Below are 6,564 nucleotides of genomic sequence, written 5' to 3' on the forward strand. Positions count from 1 at the left end.
CTGTTGATACAATTGAATTTGAATTTATTTGAAATAAATATTCTAGAATAGTACCTTTGTAGTTGAATTCTCTTTTCCAGAAATTTACCTACTGTTATTTTTAATTATTATTATTGTTTGAGTGTAATTGACATTTATAATAATGAATTTTTATAATTAATAATTAATTGATAATATAATACTATAACCATAATGATTGCTTGTGATCCGACACAAGAAAAAATCACTTCTAATAGTAGCTTGGCCATTTCCAAGAATAATAAATCTCAATCCAGGGTTACTAAGAAAATGAGGAATGAAGTAGTCTACATAATAGTTTTATGGCATAGCAATACTGTAGAATAGCAGCATGCCAATTTCTCTGAAATATAGGTGACCCCCCTCCACCCTACAAACGCATTCAGCCCTATGGGTGAGACCTTATATTTTTGCTGTTTATATATATATATAATATTATGTGTTGAAGAAGCAGGCCACCAGGCCGATGGGACAGAGGCATTAGAAGGGTGGCTGGAACCAACTGGCACAGGACAGACAGGCATGGTGAGAACTGTTGAAGGTCTACCTGTCGAACTACACTTGAAGAGGCTACATCGTGTAAAGGACTGAAACAGCTGAATAATAATAATACTAATATTATGTGTACAATAATAATAATATATATAAGATTTTTCTGATCCAAACCAATGTGAATTAACTGATTTACTTAGTTCATGAAGAACAATAAATAATATAAATTAATACCTAAGTAGGAATTCTAACATTTGTTGTAACATTACATAATTAAAACTTACAAAATTAGTAGTATTGCAGTGAAATTATTAAATGCAGAATTCAATTTTAACAAACTGAAATACTGTTTTACTACAAAAGAATGAAATATAGCCTTTGAACCATTTATATACAGGTATTTTTCTTTGTAAACATTTTCAGAGGATGTGGTTTTATTATTGGTTGATGAGTATAGTTTCTGGAAATTTAAATTTGTTTACTGATAAAAAATATGAATAATTTTCATTGTGTTTTTCCCAGAAGGATGTTATCAAAGTATAATATAGGAAAAACATTTTTATATTAATTATCCTTATATTATATTCTTATTTTGATAAATCGCAATTCAATTCATAAAAATGTTAAAAATTCCTATCACACAAAAAAAAATTCTCCATAAATAGCATTAAACTTCACCAAAATACTCCATTAACTTCATCAATAAATATGTACGCATTAAACAAAACAAGATATCACGACCTCATCATCACAGAAAGCAAATAACAAAGAAAAACATTTCAAAATATACTGATAAAAAACAATACACTTATTCACAATAATATTACTTACATACACACATTTAGATAATTACACTAATAAATAACACTTATTCACAACATCTAAAATCATTTCAAATAAACTATCAGTTTTTATAACTATGATTCATATCACCTACACAATACATCGATACCTTTTATTATTATGTCAATAATAATAGTAATAACAATGATAATAATACTAATAATAATAAACAATATTACATACAAAATAAAATTTAAAGTAAGGTCAGGATTTATTTTCATGTAGGAAATCCTAAAACCCAGAATTCAGTTCAATTGACAAAGGATATTCTAATGATCGCCAATATTTACATCTCTAACAGCTGGTATGGTGTTACTACGAAGATAATATTAGTCTAAAGTTCTGTCATTCCAAGTACCTTTTTTGTTCATAAATAAAACTACCCTAACAATTTTTGAATGAATTTAGTACTTTATCTCTTTCACTAATTGTCTTACACTAACTTACCAAACAACTTCCACTGTTCACACTGGAATGCTTTTGACGTCACATAGAACACTACCCTGTCATCCTGCGGTCCTATACGTTGACAGATCTTACAATTGTGTCGACACAATCAGCAATACACGTATACTCGCCTCTTCAAAACTGATTTTAACTCATCTTTCCTGGCGTATTTACACTTCTATACTCTTCATCTGCAGAACCAAACCCAAGATGAAGCGTGAGAATAATCATCCGAGACCTTACATTTTCCAGTGGATTCCTACTCTGGTCCGGTAATTCTTCTCATTGAACAAATCTGTTGATCGTGTGCTAGGGGCAGTATTACAAAGAACGATTGTTAAACGGACCCGTTAGCCTTAGAAAAAGAATCCCTTTTAATTCTCTTCTGGATTCCTTTCATCTGTTATTTTCTACTACTTTCTTCTTAATTGGTAGTAATCCGTTACTCAGGTCCGTTATACCGCACTTATAACAATATAATATTGAAGTTTTTAACCCAGCGGTCAATATGTTGATGAATTATTTGAATTTTCAAACAAAAAAGAAATATATATATATATATATATCATGAAGTTCTCCCGGGACCTTCATAACCTATTTTACTCGTGAAAATAATGAAAAAGTTCATATAAACTGGTTAGTTTGAGAGTTATGGCTAGTAAAAAATTTCGCTGGGATTTCAGCTACTCCGATTAAATAAGGTGGTACCGAAATTTTAGGACGTAATTATGTAGCATAATTAGTGATTTATTATGGCTATTGACCTGAAAAATCAAATAAAAAAGGATTCAGAACCGTATATGCTATAGTTTTTAAGAAATTTGGGGTCAAAACCAATAAATCGGGATAAAAACACTGTTTTTTATGTTTGACGTCAAATAACTTTGTTAAATGATTAATAAACAAATAAAACTTGTAAACAAAACTGGTGGAGGATTTGATTCTAAGTAAAATAGTATTAATAAAGTCCAGAGAAACTAAATACAAGTGTAAGAGTTTCTAAGTTTATTAAAAATACATTTTAACTTGGCATTAAACAAAACAAAACCTTCAATATTACAAAACAAAAGAATAAAACATTTTAGGAGAATAACAAATACAATCAACAATTAAACAAACAAATAACAGTAGTTTATTTAATGAACAATTTACAGTTAAATAAACTGCTGGAAATTTCCTTCAACACAGTAGATACAGCACTCTGCTCGACGAACAATGTTTTTGATGGGTTTTCTTATTTCAATAAGGTTGTTTTGTACCGTATTTGTTGTACCGCATGAGAACTCTAATAACTAACTCTTCTCATGTATTACACTTTTATTTATATAGTAATGATTTCAAGTGGCCCCACAGGTAGTAGTCCGAATATGTTCAATTCAGGCGATAGTAGTCCGAATTTGTTAAGTCAGACGACCTTGAAGGCCAGTAATAGGTCCGCCACGTCAAATCTACCGCTTTAAAAAAAGTCGCATTTACATGTTGTCTAACTATTAAAGAAAGGTTTTGAGTTGCCCCATAATGATAAAAATTATCTACTTTCTTGTTATCAGCGGAAAATCTTTCAACATGGCAAATTAATCTGCAAAAAATTTAAGTACGAAGCACCTGAAACATTTCCTTTAAAAATAAATGGCCCCAATATTGTATTGCTTAAAATAACGCACCAAACGTTTACGTATAATCTGTATTGGTGTCCATTTTCGACACTTTCCAGAATTCAGTGACAAAAATTTAAACGTACAGGAAGATCATTAGGAAGTGAATTTTGCACTTTTTGTAGATTAAAAGGGTGGAGTTAATCATTACTAGTATTCTCTCACGGCCGGACGAACACTCCGTTATTCCGTGCCCCGGCACGGAGTAAAAAAAAATCGAAGGGCGCAAAATTGCCAAAACAAAATGAGAAAAAAAATCGCATGAAGTTTCTGAATTATTAGAAAATTTTATGAAAACATTTTTAACAAACCATAAAACAATGTAAGGATGCGTACCTAGTTGGGGAAAAATCCGTTACCAGGGAAAGCCCGCAGGGTTCCATTCTCGGTCCCCTGCAGTGGAACCTGCTATTCGACGAATTTCTGGGATTGACATTTCCAGAAGGGGTAACAGCCCATGGTTTCACCAATGACTGACTGCCTTCTGTTAGTTCGTGATAATTCACGATCACAGCTAGAAGACCGGGCGCAGGCGACCTTGTCAACCGCAGAGGGCTGGATTAATATTCAAAATTTAAAGATTTCTGTGCCCAAGACGACGTCTATACTTCTCAGGTGTGCAGACAAATTATCGTACAGTCGTAACCCCCATATTAAATATAAATGCTGTGTAATCAACCGAGTTAGAGTTCATAAGTACCAAGGTGTTTTGTTTGATGAAATGTTGGTGTTTAGCAACCGCAGTAGGCAAGTAGCGGTGAACGCCGTCTCAGTGATGCACAAACTAAGGAGGATTGTTCGGAAAGACTATGGGTTGTCAGGCCGTCAAATGTACATGGTGTACCGAGGTGTTTTCGAAAGCATGGCCTCTTACCCGGTGCCCGTTTGGGCGCATAGGTTGGATATGAAGTTAAATTTAAATTGGATGGATATGAACTTAAATTTTTCACTTCTTCAAAATTTAAGGAGTGCCCAGCGCAGAGCCTTAAGTGTATGCACTGGTGTTTTTAAAATAAACTCCTACGAGGCTACCACCGTATTGGGAAAGTCTCTTCCATTCGATTTAATGGTGAAAGTTCGGGTAGCCATGTGGAGATTGCGAAGAGGGGAGATCGAGGTATTTGGGATGCAGTTTCGGGCCGGGCCAGTACCGGAACAAAACGTTAATTACAATGCACCGGATTTAAATTTTGTTCAGTGGCTCATCTACTGCCTGCGGAAGAGGCTACAGAGCCTCGGAATGGAAGCATGGCAACTGGAATGGGACACCACGACTAACGGAAGATCCTTGTATAAGTTTAAACAGGAATATTGGGGAGATGGTATGCCTCAAGCTCGTTTTTAAGGGCAATGGGTGCCCGGGTGCTCACCAACCACGCTAACTTGAACCAATATCTCTTTCGGTTCCGTTTGGTAGTTGATGAACTCTGCGTCTGCGGGGAAGTATAGTAAAATGAACACCAGATGTTTGCCTGCTCTTGGGGAGTAGAGACCGGGCCACCCTGGAACTTAGAGCTCAAGGGGAAAATTGGCCACTCACAAGCGGCGAGTCAATGTGGCAAGTGCCGCATTATCGGACCGTGTGGGGGTTTCTAGATGCGTTTGCTTTGTTCAACTGGCATCCGTAGCTTACTTAATAGAAAGACTGTTACCGCATTGCCGTGGGAAGTAAACCCTGATTATGGCTTACCACCAGCCAATTATTATGGCTCCAAGCGCAATAAAATGTTGGACAGGTACTTGCTGGCATTCAACGACCTAGGGGTGGCAGCGAATTGCTGGTTAAACGAAATAAATTTTATTATGGATGTCATATATATTTTTAGTAGTTGTTGGGGTGCGCCTACCCACTTTAGCAAATATATGATAAGTGAGCGGTTGGAACACGTAAACCGATGGTGTATGGCTCCTCGCTTAGCCCGCTCACGCTGTTCGGCAAGCTCTAGGAGCTATGTTAGGATACTTGGTCGCTAAACTGTTCGAGGCTCAGTAACCGTTTGTGGCACAGACATTCGGTCTTATGCTGTAGGGCGACAGAATTGGGTGGTGGCGGGGAAAATGCCAAGCAAACCAAGCTGTACAAACATATTAAATCGGCATCTGTTTTCGATGAAACACAACTGCTGCTCATCGAAGCGTTTAGTGATGATTTAAATCGATAACACGTCTCCGAATCGGATTATATGCACGCGCAAGACGTTTGGAATCGATTTAAAATTAAATCGCTAGGTGAATACCACGATTTCTATGAGATTGGATGTCATGTTGGCTGATATATTTGAGAGTTTTCGTAATAAAATGATTGAAGTAAACAATTTAAATCCGTGACATTATACAAAAAATTTGTAACTTCATTGCGGATAATAATTGACTTACTCACGTATATTTGTTGCACATTTATCGTGGTTCGCCACCCTGAAGGCTACGAAGGTGCAATTAGAACTAGTTACAGACCCGGATATGTGTTTGGCTTTTGAAAAAAGCATTCGCGGCGGCGTGTCAATATTCCCAACCGTTATGCTATGGCAAACGATCCGGGAATAAGTAATTATCATAAAAATAAATCGATAAAATTAATTAAATATTATGAATTTGATGATTTTATACAAAAGTTATATGAAATATATGTTATATGTTATATGAAAAGCTTTTTTCTTCTTTTTAGAACGGAGATGTCTATTAAAGCCGATTTAGCGAAAGAATTATTCATGCCGGCTAGACGTGATTATCCTACTAGGAAGATAGAATTAAAAGGTCTTAACGACCTTTTGCAAGCAGATATAGTCGAAATGATACCTTATTCTCGAATCAATAAAGGCTATAAATATTTGTTGACTGTTATTGATTGTTTTACTAAATTCGCGTACGTTATACCATTAAAGAATATGACGGGCTAAGAGGTCGCGTCCGCTTTACAACCACTATTTGAAAAGCATAAAGTGAAAGATTTTCAAACGGATCAGGGAAAGGAATTTTATAATCTACAAGTGAAAGGTCTATTGAAACAATACAACTTAAATTATATCACACATTCAGATAAACCCTAAAATCGAAAATGTGGACTAAATTTATACAACAGAGAAGCTCTAAGTGTTTTGACATGCTGCAA

At 35.2% G+C, this 6,564-nt stretch overlaps 1 protein-coding gene across 1 annotated transcript in view; it reads right to left on the bottom strand.

Annotated features, from left to right (window-relative positions):
• LOC142321995 (phenoloxidase 1-like) overlaps window positions 1-879 on the bottom strand; it is a 29,074-nt gene extending 28,195 nt beyond the window's left edge. The window contains exon 1 of the mRNA XM_075360563.1: window positions 795-879. The gene's annotated coding sequence lies outside the window, so the exon portion shown is untranslated. The remainder of the gene's footprint in view (window positions 1-794) is intronic.
• Between the last annotated feature and the right edge of the window lie 5,685 nt (window positions 880-6,564).

This window comes from Lycorma delicatula, chromosome 3, assembly GCF_047948215.1.
Source record: "Lycorma delicatula isolate Av1 chromosome 3, ASM4794821v1, whole genome shotgun sequence".
Lineage (NCBI taxonomy): Eukaryota > Metazoa > Arthropoda > Insecta > Hemiptera > Fulgoridae > Lycorma > Lycorma delicatula.